The following is an 18,932-nucleotide window of genomic DNA, read 5'->3' on the forward strand; positions in this document are numbered from 1 at the left end:
TCAGTGCATCTCTAATTTGGATACTTGACACTTAATGAAATTTTGGACTTTTTTTTTAATGCACAGGCAATTTAGGATATTTTGTTTGATAACGCGTTTGCTAGCACTATATATGTGGTGATGTAGATAGATTGTCACTAAGTTTTTATAGTGTTAAGCCCCGTACACACGTACCGAATGTCGTCTGAACGATCGGCCGTCTTTTGTCCGGTGCTGTCGTGTCGGCTGAAAAGTGCTAAAGACTGCACACAAATTTTGTCGGCCAACAACAGCCGACGGCAGAAGTGATGTCATGTGATGGTTAACTTTCCGTGTGTTTTTTCTTCTCTGAGCATGCCCAGTCTTGCTAATCTGCTGTTTGTCGGCCGAATTCTGTACTGACTGGCGAACAATTGGCCGTTCTAGTGACGGCCAACAAATATTTTAAAGTCTGCACGATAGATTCTGTTCGGCCGAAAATGCGCTGTCGGAAGCATCATACTAACAAGCCTACAATCGGCCAATCGGTCGGCGGCCGAATATTTCCGGCCGACAATCTGTACGTGTGTATGGGGCTTAAGGATACAGCAGCTGAGCTATAAGCTGTAAATCCTAGTGCTGGTGTATTGTGGTAAAACATCTTGTACTTTTAATTCTTCTTGACTGGTCAGCCCTGCCCCACCTTCTCATCTGCTAAGACAAACAACAAGCTGTCGTCATTTGTAACCAGCAGTGCTTTTATTTATCTACTACTAGGTGAAAAGCACTGAGGTGGTGTTTGTCATAGGCTGGCCAGGGTTGCAGGTGCTTTACAGATTTCTGTCAGATTGAGGAGCTGTTTAATGTGTGTCTCATATAAATGGTGTCCACTAGAGCTGCACGATTAATCATTACAAAATTGCGATCTCGATTCACCATCTTCACGATCTTAAAACAGTATGTCCTTGATTCTTACAGAGCCGTTCTCTGATACTTCTTTTGACAGCTCACTCACAGCTATCAAAAAAAAAAAAAAAAACATTGTTAGGCCCCTTTCACACAGGGCCCGTCCGTCAGACGGACTCCGTTTATTTCAGCAGGGGATCGATCTGCCGATCCACCGCTGAGCAAGCGGATGACAGCTGTTCTCCGCACTGTGTTTGAAAGAGCCCCTAAGGTTGCTAGATGACTATAAAAACAATGCTTTACAATGTATCATTTCGTTCTTTTAGATCAAAGGAATGAACTTCCATCTGTAAGTGAGGGCAGTTTAACCTCTTAGTGCCAGTTCACATATATGCGATGCGGGAACCCTGCAAATGCACTGTGGGTTCTCGCATCGCATTTAACTCACAGGCAGTTCACACTGCCATATGCGAATCACTGGGGGTGTTAAAATGAAGTTAACGACACCCCCAGATCAGTTCACATAACACAGTGCGAACTGTCAGTTCGGCCATGAATCGGATCGCAATCCAATTCTGGTGGGGAGTCGGATCCAAAAATGGGTCCTGTGTGACTTTGGTCAGAATCCAATGCAAATTCAGCCATACAATCCGTATGGCTGAATTGGCACCGCACAGACATCTCATGTAATTTTCAGAGCAGTGCGCTTCCGAATCACAGGCGATGTCTGTCATCGCACGTATGTGAACAGGGATTCGAAGACTAAGCCTTTTCCTGACACTTGTTGCTTACAAGTTAAAATCAGTTTCTCTTACGTCCTCCGACAGTCACCGCCTCTTCATATTCGTCACATATGGGGGTATTAGACTTTGCTCCGAAGGAGTAGCTAGGCAACAGAATATGTTAACATTAAAGCTTTTAACATATCCCACCCTCAAGGGGTGGTCCCCTCAGTCAATACCCTCCTACTTCCTGCAACCATATCTCAGTTTTTATGTCTAGCTTGTCAGGAGTGGCTGGCTCTCTCTGTGCTGGGGCTTTGTGCCCCAGACTCTTTCTTCTTTTTTGATTTTTTGTTTGAGTTTTCTCTCTACCTTTACTTAGCTGTTCTTTTTGTCAGCATTAGTTAGTTCTTCGGATGAAGAGGATCATGCGGGTTGGGTCTCGGGCTGATCCCCCTGGTCGCAGGTCGTGGGTCAGTGGCTTCCTAGCCTGCCATCGAGCGTTCAGCCAGGTAACGCTCCTGGCACAGTGAACGACCCATCCCTGTTCGGTGCAGGGATGATTGGTGAGGTGGCTACCTCACTGGACGCTGTGCGGTTTCTTAACCCCCATTCTGTGCGTCTTGTATGCGACTCTCCCTGCCTCATGTGCAGCGGCTTGTTCGCCTGTGCGGGTCCCCCACGCCACTGTGAGGTAAGTGTATTTATGTGGGGACCTGTCTGTCTGGGGGGGGTGTCAGTCTGGGACTGTGTAACCTGCCTCTATTCACACTGTTTGTCTCCCTATCTCTCGGCTGCATGCTGTGGGCTGCAAGGGGGGGGGGGGAGCTGTGTGACACTGTGTGTGTCAGCTTTGTCAGTGTGAGAAGCTGTGTGCTGTGGGGCATGTTTTGTGGCATGTTTGGGCATTATACAGCGATCGCTGCGGCGATCTGACATGTTTTTTTATATACAGACGTGTGCATTACTGTACTGTGGAGCGGCGGTTTCGGCGCCATTTTGCCTACACTCGCTCCGGCCGCATGTTCTACATGCATGGCGGCCATTTTCTTGTAGCCTCCCAACCACCAAGGGGGCACCAGGAGTGCCCGAGCGGCTCGAGAAGTGGCCGACATTCTGTTTTGGGCTGAGACTCATGTCCCGGCGATAACGGCGGTTCACATTCCGGGGGTGGAGAACTGGCAGGCGGACTATCTGAGTCGCCAGACCCTGGATCAGGGGGAATGGTCTCTCCACCCGGCTGTCTTCCAGATGTTGTGCGCGAAGTGGGGTCTTCCAGATGTGGACCTGTTCGCGTCTCGTCTCAACAACAAGGTGAGAAGGTTCGTGGCAAGGACGCGCGACCCTCGGGCAGACGCGTCGGACGCGTTAGTGGCCCCGTGGCATCAGTACAGGCTGATGTACGCCTTTCCACCGATTCAGTTGCTGTCCAGGTTCCTTCGCAGGTTACACTCGGAACGCAGCACGGTGATTCTTGTGGCACCGGACTGGCCTCGCCGGTCCTGGTACGCAGACCTCGTGAATCTGGCGGTCGATGCCCCGTGGCGTCTGCCTCTTCGAGACGATCTCCTGTCTCAAGGACCGATATACCATCCTGCTTTACAGTCTCTGGCTTTGACGGCCTGGCTGTTGAGACCGAGGTCCTGAAGGAGAAGGGTCTCTCCCCAGAGGTCGTTCATACTTTGATCAACGCGAGGAAGTCTTCCTCGGGGAAGGTTTATTACCGTACTTGGAAGGCCTATTTTGCCTGGTGTGAGTCCAGGGGGTTTTCGCCCCGCACGTACTCGGTTTCCCGAGTGCTGTCCTTCCTTCAAACGAGTGTCGATCAGCGTTTGGCGCTGGCTACGATAAACGGTCAGGTGTCTGCGCTGGCCGTTCTGTTTCAACGTCCCGTGGCTTCCAACTCCTTGGTTGGCACTTTTGTTCAGGGTGTGCGGCATCTGGTTCCTCCTAGGAGGGATCCTTTGCCCCCTTGGGACTTGAATCTCGTTCTGTCTGTGTTGCAACGTGCTCCTTTTGAACAGATCAGGGAGATCTCGTTGTCTATGTTGTCCAAAAAGGTCGCCTTTTTGGTGGCGATCACTTCGGCTCGCAGAGTGTCGGAGCTGGCAGCTTTGTCCTGCAAGTCTCCGTATCTGGTTGTTCATTTGGATAAGGTGGTCTTGCGACCTAATCCTTCTTTTCTTCCGAAACGAGTTTCGGAATTCCATCTTAATGAGGATATTGTCTTGCCTTCGCTGTGTGCGAAGCTTAAACATCCAAAGGAGGTGAGATTACATTCTCTGGATGTTGTTCGGGCGATAAGGGTTTACCTTAAATCGACTGAGTCTTTTCGAAAGACGGACTCCTTGTTTGTTCTTCCAGAGGGTCCTCGGAAGGGCATGGCGGCGTCGGCCTCTACCATCGCCAAATGGATCAGGCAGACCATTGAACAGGCCTATGCCTTGCAGGGGAAGGTTCCCCCTGTGCCTGTGAAGGCGCACTCTACTAGATCTCTGAGTACGTCTTGGGCCTGTCGTCATGGGGCTTCTGTAGCCCAGGTGTGTAAGGCGGCGACTTGGTCGACCGTGCACACTTTCACAAAATTCTACAAAGTAGATGTTCAGGCATCGGCGGATGCTTCCTTTGGCCGCAAGGTTCTTAGTGCGGCAATTCCCTAGGGCCCCTTGTTGGGGACCTCTGGCTGTTGGGATAAGTTTTTTATCCCCTGGTTATTTGTCTTTTCCTGGGTTGTTGCTCCTGTTGAGCACTTGTTTTTTCCTGTTGCCCAGCTGGTTTCCTTCCTTTGGTAAGGTTCCTTTCTTTGATGCGGAGACTGCGTTGCCTTTTCGGCGCGGATGCGTTTCCCACCCCTCATGTTTGCACTGCTTTGGGACGTCCCCATATGTGACGAATATGAAGAGGCGGCGACTGTCGGAGGACGTAAGAGAAAACGGAATTTTTGTAAAATCTTACCTGTAAAATTCCTTTCTCTGAGTCCTCCGACAGTCGCCGCCCCCGCCCCTCTTTTGGGGTTTGGTTGTATACTCTACTGCTATTCCACTAAAACTGAGATATGGTTGCAGGAAGTAGGAGGGTATTGACTGAGGGGACCACCCCTTGAGGGTGGGATATGTTAAAAGCTTTAATGTTAACATATTCTGTTGCCTAGCTACTCCTTCGGAGCAAAGTCTAATACCCCCATATGTGATGAATATGAAGAGGCGGCGACTGTCGGAGGACTCAGAGAAAGGAATTTTACAGGTAAGATTTTACAAAAATTCCGTTATTTCTTGCTAGAAAATTAGTTAGAACCCCCAAACATTTTGTGTATGTATGTGTGTGTATATATATATATATATATATATATATTTAGCCGAGACACTAAAGAATAAAATGGCAATCTTTTATGTCACACTGTATTTGCGCAGAAGTCTTTCAAACGTAGTTTTTTGGTGAAAAATACACTTTAATGAATTAAAAAAAAAAAGACAAAACCGTAAAAGTTAGCCCAATTTTTTTGTATAATGTAAAGGATGATGTTACGCCGGGAATCGTGATCTTTATTCTAAGCAAAAAAAATGTGATTCTCATTTTATCCAGAATCGTGCAGCTCTAGTGTCCACATAGGTCTATAGCTAATACTGAAGAAATATTTATAGAGTTGTGTTTTAGACTTTGGGAAGGTTTGTCTGCTCACACAAGCAATACTGTATTTGATTCCTTGTTATGAATTCCTGGATTGTTCAGGAATTTGTTTTATGTAGCCAGCGATCGTGATGTCTTCCCAAGTGCTGGCAGGTCAAAACGAGAGCTTTTCCTTCCTTTGTTCTGCATCTTTTTTTTTTTTTTATAAATGAATGTAGTTTTATTTAAAGTAAGCATTAACCCAATTTTGCATAGAGCCTGTAATGGAACCCCGACCCCACAATGTGCTTCCGTCAGAATACCACTTCCTTCAGTCTTGAACATAGATATTCGATATCCTAGCCACCTTCATACAAAACTAGCCGAGAATAGCTTATATAGGATCTGGAACATTTATTGAACAAACTCACCTGAAAATATACCCTACCAGGTCTGGTGCCTGATTGCATATGAAATTGTGTACAGAAATATAATTTCACCAACAGTATTCTACTTTCCCACTAGCAACTAATGGCTGTTAGGGATTTAATTATCTTGAGCTAATTAACTAGCAGACTTGCTCATGAAGTATAATACACATTATTACAAGTGTAAACACATCCCCACAGTAGACAATAGGTGAGTTAATTATATCAATGAACAATGTGTGGAAGACAGGTGGTTGAGCTGATGATATTCGCATCTGCCATGAGTCTGTGTGGAGCAGTCCCCTATTGGCAATAGGCATCTAGGCCATTAACATGGATCCTAGGCCTAGAGTCCCAGAGTGTCTGTGTCTTTGGGAGATGTGGACTTGAATTCAAAGTAACATTACTCCAAGGGTCCCCCCCCCCCCCACAGCATACACCCCCACAAAGAGCAGTGTTCCCTCACAAGCCAGGGCCCATAGTCAGTAGGCAAGAGGCTAGCCTGCAGTCCCCGCCAAAAGCCCCTCCTGAGTGAGTTTGTCACAGAGCCTTTTTATGTTTTCAAGATCTCTCTACTTTAAAGAGAAACTTATTACGGGACATATCCGGGAATCTAAATGTTCAGTCATCTTTGGGGTACAAGTTTATTTAAAAATAAAACTTAACACTAAGCCCTTTAATGCTTCATAGCCTGAAGCTGTGGGATTCTGTTTGATATCTCTTTTCTTACCTCTTTTACCAATCACTAATGTAATATTCCCCTTTTTCCACTGGGGTGACACAACCTTGTGCCTTCTACTGTTAGGCCTTCCATGGCTTTCCTGGGGTGCATCACTTTTTAACTGCATGCTCATTTCTGTCGCGGGAGACCCTTCAGGAGACGCAAAAGATCCCCAGCCAGGAGCATTTTCATTATTTGCAATTACGCAATTGGATTTTGCCTCTTGGTCGTACTTCTACCTTTTCTTTTCGCAAGACGTTTTACGAACATACTTGTCTACACTCCCCGGGGTTTGCTTGTCCAATTATCTTCTCGCTTTTCGCCTCTCAATGGTAGATCGTCTTTTATCAACCCTTTACTACGTGACAGAATTTTTTGAGCATACTTGTCACATTCCCCGGGGTCTCCTTGTCTGATCTCTTCACTTTTCGCCTCTCTTAATGGTAGATCGTCTTTATCAACTCTTTCCTATGTGATACAAAAAAGGGAGTGTGCAACACCTAGGATAGTAAACTACACTGCAGAGTGCATGAGCATCATGGGAAATGTAGTTCCAAAACATCTGGGGTGCCAAGGTTTGCCATCACTGACCTAGGTAGTATGGTGTTGGTGTACACAAGAAAAAGTGGGTTGATAGATGGATACACGGAGCGTTATTGATTGAATAATCCCATCACCAGCACTGACATGACCTCGGGTTATGACCGGCAAACATACACCCTGTAGCTGAGAGCAGGTGTGTGAGTAGGACCCGGAGGTGGTTATTGGATGGAAGAGAGATGGCGGCAGCATCAGCACAGCGCGGCTTCTGGAGACAAGCACAAGTGTGGCTTTTAGCAGAGGTCTATAGGGGTGAGTGTTCACCTACATGCCTGCATTACCTTGATATACTGGGTTCTACACTTGCTCTGAACACGTTATCTACTAGGGATTATCGATTAATTGTAAAGTGACTCCCCCTGACCCCAAGTCTCTCCTACTGACCACGGGTGATCTCCATATATATGCTGAGTGTAGCCCACATGCTGTCCAACCTATGACTAGCCACTGGCTTGGTGATTATCACTTAACTGAGAACTGTTATCCATGAGCGGTTGGATGGATGATTTATGGATACATAATCCACTCTAAAGCCTTACTTTGTGGCTGAAGTGTTTTCTCTGTTACTATCTATGAACTGCCTGCCATCCGTAATTTTGGGATCCCTAGCCATGAGCGGATGCATGGATGATCTATGGACACTTATTCTGATCATTACAAGTTGTAACTGGAGTGCCTCCCCTGCCACAATTTTTGGACTATTTGTCATCCGCTACCATGGATAGTTGCCATTATCAGCAATTTCAGCTAAAAATTGCTTGGATACTGTTCCAGAGGGGGGTCCCCCCACCTCCCAGTGACTGCACAGCTACCTTGTTATACCTATATCCACATAATCTAAGACTGTTTTTATATGGTTCACCCAGATTTAGATAATATCGGCTGATATTTTGGTGATTGGTGCATCTATTGACTTGGGGAAAGTATGAGCAGCTGCTGGTCTTTCCCTTATCCCTATTAGACAATGTTGTCTTTTTTAATTTACCTGGTTCACGTTGACATGCAGTGGTTGTGTCTTTTATTATTCAATCAAGGTTTCAATAAAGGTCTGTTTTAACGCTCTGTGTGCCCATCTATCAACCCACTTTTTCTTGTGTACACCATATTACCTAGGTGTTACACACTCCCTTTTTTTTTTTGTATATAGGGATGCACCGATCCGAAGATATCGAAGCTGATATGGCCATTTTAGATGGATCGGGGGATCGGTAACATTGACCGATCCACTGGCCGATCCGGTTTTTGCTTGGTAATGGCTCAGCCATCCCTTACGAGGTGCAGTAGTAGTATGGGATGAGAGCCGCTACTTCCTGTATAGGGCCGGCTCACAGGCGGAGTGATATCAGATGCACTCCGCCTGTGAATGGAGGAGCCGTACACATGAAGCAGCGGCTTTGCTCTGTACTGCAGCCGCTTTTAGATTCAATGCACACAACTGAAGTAGTGCAAGCCTTTTATTGTTTTAATATTGATGATTTTGGCATACAGCTCATGAAAACCCAAAATTCCTATCTCAAAAAATTAGCATATCATGAAAAGGTTCTCTAAACGAGCTATTAACCTAATCATCTGACTCCACTAATTAACTCTAAACACCTGCAAAAGATTCCTGGGGCTTTTAAAAACTCCCAGCCTGGGTCATTACTCAAAACTGCAATCATGGGAAAGACTGCCGACATGACTGCTGTCCAGAAGGCCATCATTGACACCCTCAAGCAAGAGGGTAAGACACAGAAATTTCTGAACGAATAGGCTGTTCCCAGAGTGCTGTATCAAGGCACCTCAGTGGGAAGTCTGTGGGAAGGAAAAAGTGTGTCAGAAAACGCTGCACAACGAGAAGAGGTAACTGGACCCTGAGGAAGACTGGGGAGAGGGAAATGCCTGAAGTCCAGTGTCAAGTACCCACAGTCAGTGATGGTCTGCGGTGCCATGTCAGCTGCTGGTGTTGGTCCACTGTGTTTTATCAAGGGCAGGGTCAATGCAGCTAGCTATCAGGAGATTTTGGAGCACTTCATGCTTCCATCTGCTGAAAAGCTTTATGGAGATGGTTTCATTTTTCAGCACGACCTGGCACCTGCTCACAGTGCCAAAACCACTGGTAAATGGTTTACTGACCATGGTATTACTGTGCTCAATTGGCCTGCCAACTCTCCTGACCTGAACCCAATCGAGAATCTGTGGGATGTTGTGAAGAGAAAGTTGAGAGACGCAAGACCCAACACTCTGGATGAGCTCAAGGCCGCTATCGAAGCATCCTGGGTCTCCATAACACCTCAGCAGTGCCACAGGCAAGATTGTCTCCATGCCACGCCGCATTGAAGCAGTCATTTCTGCAAAAGGATTCCCAACCAAGTATTGAGTGCATAACTGAACATAATTTTTTGAAGGTTGACTTTTTTTGTATTAAAAACACTTTTCTTTTATTGGTCGGATGAAATATGCTAATTTTTTGAGATAGGAATTTTGGGTTTCCATGAGCTGTATGCCAAAATCATCAATATTAAAACAATAAAAGGCTTGCACTACTTCAGTTGTGTGTAATGAATCTAAAATATATGGAAGTCTAATGTTTATCAGTACATTACAGAAAATAATGAACTTTATCACAATATGCTAATTTTTTGAGAGGGACCTGTATGGCTAGAATTACAGTGAGATAGGCAGAGTCCAAGCTGGGGAGACCGCTCCAGGTTAGACTGGGATCAGGTGCCGGTCGGATCCGCAATCCAGAGTCACATCAAGTAAGAAGGAATGACCGCACTTCCGATGAAATTCAAAAAAGGAGTATATTTATTCCACATCAACCGAATGGCAAATATAAAACATACACACTGTGAGTGCAGGACAAAGTGGTAGACGCGTTTCACGACTAGATGTGTCGCTTACTCATTACAATGAGTAAGCGACACATCTAGTCGTGAAACGCGTCTACCACTTTGTCCTGCACTCACAGTGTGTATGTTTTATATTTGCCATTTGGTTGATGTGGAATAAATATACTCCTTTTTTTGAATTTCATCGGAAGTGCGGTCATTCCTTCTTACTTGATAGAATTACAGTGAGGCTGCATAATACAAGCACATGAGAGAGGGAAAACATGGCCACGTGATATATGGAGTACACCCTGAAAGCGTGTCATGAAAATTTGAATGTCAGTGCAAATAAATTAAAAATAAAATTTTATATATATATATATATATATATATATATATATATATATATATATATATATATATATATATATATATATATGAAAAAAAAATTATATATATCTCACAGAGAGTGCTCAGATGTTTTGTTGCAAGTGCAGTAATAAAGTTACAAAAACCTCAATACTTAATGTATAACAACTTGTAAACTTGAAGAAAAAATTTACCTCCAAACCATTGCAGTGTACCCTTAACGTTGAGCTCCAATATGAATTTTAGATACTACAAAAGAAAGACACTTTTAGAAAGTTTACCCAGACTTGTCATAGTCACCTTGTAACTGATTTTAACTACTGCACTATTTGTAAAATGTTTTCACTTTCAGATGGAAAGTGAAAAACCATTTCACATACCTCATCTAATGCTGATTGTTTTTGCTCCCTGTTCCTTAAAATACAATCATGCAGCTTTTTTGATTTTAAATGGTAAGTTAACCCTTAAAAAAAAAAAAAAGAAATGGCACATTTCTCTTTCGTTCTTTGATGGACACAGCTCCTGATATTCTTAACCATTGGGTTATACTGCCCCCTACAGGAGTGGGTCACTAGGCAGAAAAAGTCAGGCTACATCTATGGGCAGTCCCAGGGGGTATACTCCCACTCTCTGCTACAGGTACTTAGTTTTTTTTTCTGCCTTGTCAGGAGTTCCTTGCTAGGTCCTGGCAATTTTTTTTTTTTCTTTTACATAAATGTTTTTCTTGTTTTTCCTGTGAGATCTACAGTCAACTCCCGGGCTGGATAATCTAGAACCAGTAGGAACCCAGTCTGGCCAGCGAGCGTGCGCAGATCTCTGCGCTAGGTCGGCCGTGACATAGCCCCACCAAACGAGGACTGGCCTACAAACGCCTTGCAGTCGCAGTGTTCCTCCCCATTTAGATGGCAATGGGTTCTCTCTGGAGCGGTGCCTGCCTGGTTCCTGGAATATTGAGTAGCTGCCCCTCCCCCTGGAGGGTTTTGGGGTGGACGTAGGCCCCTCCATGGGGCGAATCCCCGGGGTTTCCCTCCTTCCCCTTACGCACCCCCCTCACCCCCCCTCCACTAATGCTGGGGCTGTGTGGGTGGTCTGGTACACCTCCCGGGCTGTGGCCAGGGTGCTATGCTGGCAATGGGGGTGCGCTACAGGCGACCGAACGATCAGCTGTGCGGGGGGAGGGGTTGTATCTGGTGGGGGCTCCTGTCAGGTCCCCCCCCGTCTTGCCTGTGCCTGTCCTGAGGCCTGGGTCCCTGAGAGCCTTGTGGTTTCATGCGGGGCCATTTCTTTGTAGCCTTTGTGCTGCAATGCATGGCAGCCATTTTGCGGTGGTTTGCCATAGAAAACAGCGGCAGCCATGACAGTGGACAATGATTTCGGTGGAAGCAGTGGAAGCCTCTCCCCATCCCCTGGTGCTGACTTCTGGATCCATTACTTTCCTGATTTGCAGGGAAAAAACAGGCGCCACACTGAGTGCAGTATATCAGGATCATACGTTTAATAGACACAGTGAACAGGTACTCACAAGCGGTGTAATAAAAACAACATGGCAGTATTGCAAAGTGGAATGATGATCCCAATGTCCGGATTCAGGATGGCACAAGCGGTCTCGAAGCCCTGGGCAGTAGCGAATGGAAGATCGATACTTCCCATACACTAGGGACACAGCACTGGCCGTTCTGACGTCACTTCCGGGATGCGTACTGGCGCCGGCGACGCGTTGTCGGAGCATGCGCTCCTTCCTCAGGCCGATAAAGCGCCATTTTGGACAAGGGCTTAAATGGGCAGAGCGGCAGAGCCAGCTGGGTCCTAAAGGTGCCATAATTCTTGCTCAAAAGAAACCCTCTATAACACTGGACTGGGGCTAGGTGCATTAGGAACATACAACCAAAGCAGTAGTCTACAAAAATGCAATGATCAACATTGGTCAAATTACACTTACATAAGAATATATTTAAATTAATTCAGAAAAAAATTCAGAAAAAAATTAAAAAAAAAATTCAGAAAAAAATTAAAAAAATTAATTCAGAAAAAAAAAAAAAAAAAACATATATATAAAATTATAACGCTATTCATTTTATAAAAACCACCATATTTAAAACCACCATAAATATCTGAAAATTATCTAAAAAATTGTTAAAAAGCCATCAGCCAATATGACCATCCACTGATATATCCCATTAAACTATTCTATACCTGCTACTTTGTCGTCAGCAGAACGTTTTAAGAGACTATGTCAAAGAGAGGCCTACTGGATTTATACCCTGGATACTTTAGTGCCGGGGGGTTTGAATGAGGAAGTTGAGACCAATTCTCTCATTTGACCCTATCCAATTGGATATATAAAAATATATTTTTTTGGATTAGACATCTGAAAGATATGCCCCTTCATCTTATCCATAATACTCTTGTACATTTATAACACTCCTTTTTGATAGTCCCTTTCCTAATAGTCACATATTGAGTCAGAATAATTTAATGGGATATATCAGTGGATGGTCATATTGGCTGATGGCTTTTTAACAATTTTTTAAACAATTTTTTAGATAATTTTCAGATATTTATGGTGGTTTTAAATATGGTGGTTTTTATAAAATGAATAGCGTTATAAAATGAATAGCGATATAATTTTATATATATGTTTTTTTTTTTTTTTTTTTTCTGAATTAATAATTTTTTTAATTTTTTTCTGAATTAATTTTTTTCTGAATTTTTTTCTGAATTTAAATATATTCTTATGTAAGTGTAATTTGACCAATGTTGATCATTGCATTTTTGTAGACTACTGCTTTGGTTGTATGTTCCTAATGCACCTAGCCCCAGTCCAGTGTTATAGAGGGTTTCTTTTGAGCAAGAATTATGGCACCTTTAGGACCCAGCTGGCTCTGCCGCTCTGCCCATTTAAGCCCTTGTCCAAAATGGCGCTTTATCGGCCTGAGGAAGGAGCGCATGCTCCGACAACGCGTCGCCGGCGCCAGTACGCATCCCGGAAGTGACGTCAGAACGGCCGGTGCTGTGTCCCTAGTGTATGGGAAGTATCGATCTTCCATTCGCTACTGCCCAGGGCTTCGAGACCGCTTGTGCCATCCTGAATCCGGACATTGTGATCATCATTCCACTTTGCAATACTGCCATGTTGTTTTTATTACACCGCTTGTGAGTACCTGTTCACTGTGTCTATTAAACGTATGATCCTGATATACTGCACTCAGTGTGGCGCCTGTTTTTTCCCTGCAGCTCATCACAAGTGCCTTCTTCTTGCTTGCAGAGCAGCCTGCGGAGTGTGGTACACGGAGACGTATGTAGATGGACTTTTCTTATGGACTTTTTCTATTTATATCATAAAGCTATTGTGCTCAGTGGACTAGTACATGTTTGTCATTGGAGCTTGTAGAAGTTTTTTTGGACACACACCTCCCTAGTTGTGCGCCAGGTCCACCCCCCTTTTATTACTTTCCTGATTGCCATAGGTGCAGTGCAGATTCTCCTGGTTTCTGTGGGGTGGTGAGTCTGGTGGGGTCCTCTCCCTCTCTGCTGAGGATTGATTGGGGCTCTGTGACTGGCAAACCGGGTTCCCATCCATCCATCCATCCATCCACTGATGGCGGTTCTGTGTTCTGAGTGGAGGTGGTTTTTGGGTGACGGGCTGCCAAAAAAGCACCCTCCGCCTTCCCCTGCCTCATCTGTCTCCTCCGATCCTGAATCGGACTTGGCCGGCACGGATGTCGCCTGCATGGGTTTGCGACCGTGCGCCTTGAATCCTCACTTCTGCAACTGCGCACGTAAAGGCGCTGAGGGACGCACTGATTGTATTTGTGCGTGAGACCTTAAAGATGGAGGCGCAGGTCCCCTTTGGCATTCACAAGCCATCCAGAGCGGCAAAAATGTTCCCTTTCCCCTCCTATTTTGACAGAATTGTCACTACAGAGTGGGGACGACCAAAGCATCCGCTTGGGGTCCTTAACCACTTGCCGACTCGCCGCACGACTATCTACGTCGGCGGTCAGCCCCTCACAGGCAAAGTGACGTAGGGCTACGTCACTAGCTTGTGAGGGCCTAGGGAGCGCGCGCCGCCGGAGGCGCGCTCCCGCGTGGTCACGGCACGCCCCCCCCCCCCCCCCCCGCGCGTGTGACCGGCGGACCTGATCCTGATGTCCGCCGGTCACTCGGCGATCGGCGGGGGAGAGGGAGAAAGTCAGGCAGCTTGTGTAAACAAGCTGCCTGTCATTCTCCCCTGTGTATGAAGGATGATCATACGGTTCTACTATGTAGAACCGTTGATCACTCTTCATACATCTGAAGCCACAGCCAATCACAGTAGAAAGCACATCCCTAGGGACACACATAGCCCCTCCCTTTCAAATAAAGTTAACTCCTTCACTGCCAGTGTATTCTTACAGTAACAGTGCATATATATAGCACTGATTACTGTAGAAATGTCACTGGTAACCCCAAAAGTGTCAAAAATGTCAGTCAAGGGTCCGATCTGTCCGCCGCAATGTTGCAGTACCGCAAAAAAAATCGCAGATCGCCGCCATTACGCGTTAAAAAAAAAAAAAACACCAAAAATGACAAAAATCTTTCCCTTTGTTAGTAAACGCGATAACTTTTGCGCAAACCAATCAAAATACGCTTTTTGCGATTTTTTTTCTTTTACCAAACATAGGTCGCATAAAACAAATTGGCCGAAAATGTTAAAAAATTTAGATTTTTACATTTTTTTGGGGGGGAATTTCATATAAAAAAAATGTGGAAAATATTGCTATTTTTGCAAAATTTACGCTCTTTTTTTGTTTATAGCGCGTGATCAAAAAATCGCACAGGTGATCAAATACCACCAAAAGAAAGCTCTGTGGGAAAAAAAGGACGCCAAATTCGTTTAGGTACAGCGTCGCACGACCGCGCAATTGTCCGTTAAAGTCACGCAGTGCCGAATCGCAAAATACCCCCTGGTCGGGAAGGGGGTAAAATCTTCCCGGGGCTTAAGTGGTTAAGTGCTTTGATAGGCGATAACCCTATAAGGAGTCCTTTCTTAAGAAGTGGACTGTTCCACCAGTGGTGGACCCTCCAGTTTCCATATTAAGCAAGGCAACCGTGATTCTGGTTGAAGAGTCTCTGGTCTTTAAGGAACCACATGACAGGAAGGTGGAGGCTGTGGCCCACAATATGTACACCCTGGCTGGTTCAGCATTGAGGCTGATATTCAACATTGCCCAAGTGTCGCAGACTCTGACCGAGTGGGCTAAGCTTTTAGGCCATGACCTGGAGGGAGAACAGCTCCCCCCTGCCTTTGCTGAGCTGGCAGACCAGCTGGTCCAGGGGCTGCAGTTTTTCTGTGATGCCTCTTTGCATCCGGCTCCTAGTGGCTCGTCTCTGTTTCGACAGTGGTCTTTCGGCGTGTCTTTTGGCTCAAATGCTGGTCTGCAGGCCAGACTTCTAGAAAGGCCTTGACTGATATTCACGTTTAAGAAGATCACCTGTTTGGTGCTACCCTGGATGACATCATTAAAGGTCTCACAGGGGGGAAGAGGACCCTTTTTCCACAGTCTATTAAGGGCAAGGACCCTCGTTGTAGACGTGGGCCCTCCTCAGCTCATAAGAAGTTTTTTTTATCATTCGGGGTCAACTGACAAGGGATCAAAGCCCTTTAGGGACTCCTCTGGAGGATCCAAGCGAACTTGGTCTGGCAAGTCAAGAGTGGGCTTCTCCAGACCCAAAGACAAGGCTCCTTGAGCTTGAAGGTGCGCACTCACCCGTATCAGGGGTGGGGGGACGTCTTCGCTGGTTCTTGGACCCGTAGACTTCCCCTGGTACAAGATGAGGGTCCATAAAATCATACGGTCCGGCTACAAGATCGAGTTTCATTCTTACCCCCTGGAAAGGTTCTTTCCTTCCAATGTGCAACTGTCCCTGGTCCGTTTACAGACTCTTTGGGGCGGTGCAAGACCTTTTTGCTTCATGGGGGTGATTGTCCCGCTTCCGACTTCAGAACGTTTTCAGGGGTTTTACTCAAACCTGTTTACAGTCCCCAAAAAGGAAGGCAAGGTGCTGAACTGCCTGTGAAGAATGGAGTCTGTTTGCATGGTGGTGGCTTCCCTGCATCAGGGGGATTTTCTTGCCTCTGTGGACAAAAAGGACGCTTACCTTCACATTCAAATATGTTGGTCACCAGCGCTTCCTCCGCTTTGCCATGGGAGAAGAGCATTATCAGTTTGTGGCATTACTCTTTGGTCTCTTCTCCACTCCTTGGGTCTTCACGAAAAGTGTTGACCCCGGTGCTAGCGTTGTTACGTCAGCAGGGGATCGCGGTCCTGGGCTACTTGGATGACCTTCTTCTGCGAGCAGAGTCTCCTACTGCACTGGCGGAAAACCTGGAGATTTCCATACTGACCCTGAAGAAGTTTGGCTGGATTCTGAATCTTTAGAAGTCTGCCTTGGTTCCTTCCACAAAACTAGACTTTCTGGGTCTGACTCTGGGCTCAGCCTTAGCCAGAGTACTCCTTCCTCTGGACAAACTCCAAAAACTGCAGGCAGCAGATGGTCATTCCTCCGGACTTGCATGCGAGTGCTGGGCCTGATGGTGTCTACCTTTTGAGGCTGTCCCTTTTGCATTGTTCCATACGAGGTTCCTGCAAGGGAAATTCTGATCAAATGGGACAAGACTCCAGTCTCTGGACAACCAAATCCAGCTGAGCCGGGGTGCAAAAGGGTCCCTAATTCACCTGCGCTCCAGCAGGGTAAAGCCTTCCTCCCCTTGTATTGGACAGTGGTCACCACGGATGTCAGCCTGTTGAGGTGGGGAGGGGAGGCATTCTCGACAGAAATTCTGCTCAGGGAGACTGAACCCTGGAAGAGCCCAGACTACCGAACTATCAGACAGTGCATGGAACATTGGACGGTTCATCACCAAGGAGGTCCGGTGCGCATAAAATCAGACAATGCCGCAGCCGTGGCTTATCTCAATCACCAAGGGGGGACAAGAAGTATCCTGGCGGCTCTGGAGGTAGCCGGCATTCTCAGATGGGCAGAGCATTTTTGTTCTAGCCCTTTCTGCCCTACACATTCCCGGAGTGGAAAACTGGCATGCGGATTACCTCAGTCGGCAGGTGTTGGACCACAGGGAATTTCTCTTCATCCGGAGGTGTTTCATCAGTTGTGCCTCCGGTGGGGCATCCCCAAGATTGATCTGTTGGTGTCTCGGCTCAACAGAAAGGTGCGGAGGTTCGTGGCACGGTCACGGGATTCTCTGGCAGACGCCACAGACTCGCTGGTGGCCCTATTGGGTCAGTATCATCTAATTTATGCCTTCCCTCCTTTCAAGCTTCTGCCAAGACTTCTATGCCGGATCGAGGCAAAAGGGATTCCGGTCATCTTAGTGGCCCCGAACTGGCCTCGCCGGGCTTGGTATGCCGTTCTGGTGCGGCTGGTCTCCGTCGTTCCTTAGAAGCTTAATCTCAGGGAGGATCTGCTGTCCCAAGGGCCAATCTTCCACCCTGCTTTACAGTCACTGGCTTTGCCGGCTTGGCTGTTGAAAGGCAGGTACTGAAGGATAGGGGTTAGTCTGAATCAGTGATTCCATCAGCAGAGGAAAATGTGAACATTTTTTTATTTTTTTTTTTATTAAGAAAACCTCATTGAGCTATACGTTGCATGCATGGGCCATTGGTACACTAAACTTCATGGACAGTTGATTTATTCAAGTAAATCATGTTACTGCTGCCATTTGTAACAGATAATGAGATCCCAAATACAAGGCTATCGGCATAGATACAATTACAAACCTGTCAACTGTTTGGCCACTTTCATATTGGCATTCTGTCAGCTGGTTTTTGACTGGTGATTAGACCAATCAAAAGCAGAAAGCAATGTATCCATATGGACTGGATGGAGGCAGATGTTCTCCTGTTTACATCTGGGCTCATTCAGATTTATTTAAAGAGGTTGTAAACCCATACAACTTTTTTTTTTTTTTTTGCAACCTGTAAGAGAAACACATAATGAGCTCATTATGAAAATACTTACCTTAGAACGAGCCCCCGCCGTGCCGCCCGCTCACCTGTATGACGGGCGACATGTCCAGTCGCCCGTCTTCCAGGATCACGGCATCCGGCCATCTGATTGGCCAGAGCCGCGGTGACGCCACGCACGCGTGCGGGAACCGACAGTCACGGCACGGGGCTCTGAAGAAACGGCACCAGTGGCCGTTCCTTCAGAGCGCATGCGCCAGTGACGTCACTGGCTGCATGAAAGGTAACTATCTCCTAAACGGTACATGTTTAGGAGATATTTACAGTACCTACAGGTAAGCCTTATCATAGGCTTGCCTATAGGTAAAAGTGTCAGAGGAGGGTTTACTTCCTCTTTAAACCAAATCTCAGGAAGACTTCGTCCTGGACCTGACCAAATGTGGCCAGATATAGGCAGATGCATGTCTGCCCTTGGGGATTATAGGTCTGTTTTTCCACACCTGTGGCATCTATTTTCTTTTTGCTTTAACTCCGCATATCAGTCTAAGGCCCCTTTTACACGAGAGGTCTGATTGGGTCCGCCTGGCTGTTTTTCAGACGGACCCAATTGGACCCCTCCATCTATGGTACGGCGGATGTATACTGACTTGCATCCGGTTACACTGGCCTACCTCCAGTCCTATTTGACAAGAACAAATGGAAGGGAATTGGTTCCTCTCCGTCTGGCCGGATTGGATGGCAGTTGGCTGTAAACGGACAGCCAGAGCGGGCTGTGTCCGTGTCCTCATCCGCTTGCTGAGTGCACCAGAGTTAGGCGGAGTCCAGCCCTTGTGAAAGGGGCCTTA

At 46.3% G+C, this 18,932-nt stretch overlaps 1 protein-coding gene across 1 annotated transcript in view; it reads left to right on the forward strand.

Moving 5' to 3' along the window:
• The window catches only part of MTA2 (metastasis associated 1 family member 2), a 58,306-nt gene that overhangs the window by 8,503 nt on the left and 30,871 nt on the right, over nt 1-18,932 (forward strand). The gene's annotated exons all lie outside the window — the stretch shown is intronic.

Source organism: Pelophylax lessonae (genome assembly GCF_965119305.1).
Source record: "Pelophylax lessonae genome assembly, chromosome: 10".
Classification (NCBI taxonomy): Eukaryota; Metazoa; Chordata; class Amphibia; order Anura; family Ranidae; genus Pelophylax; species Pelophylax lessonae.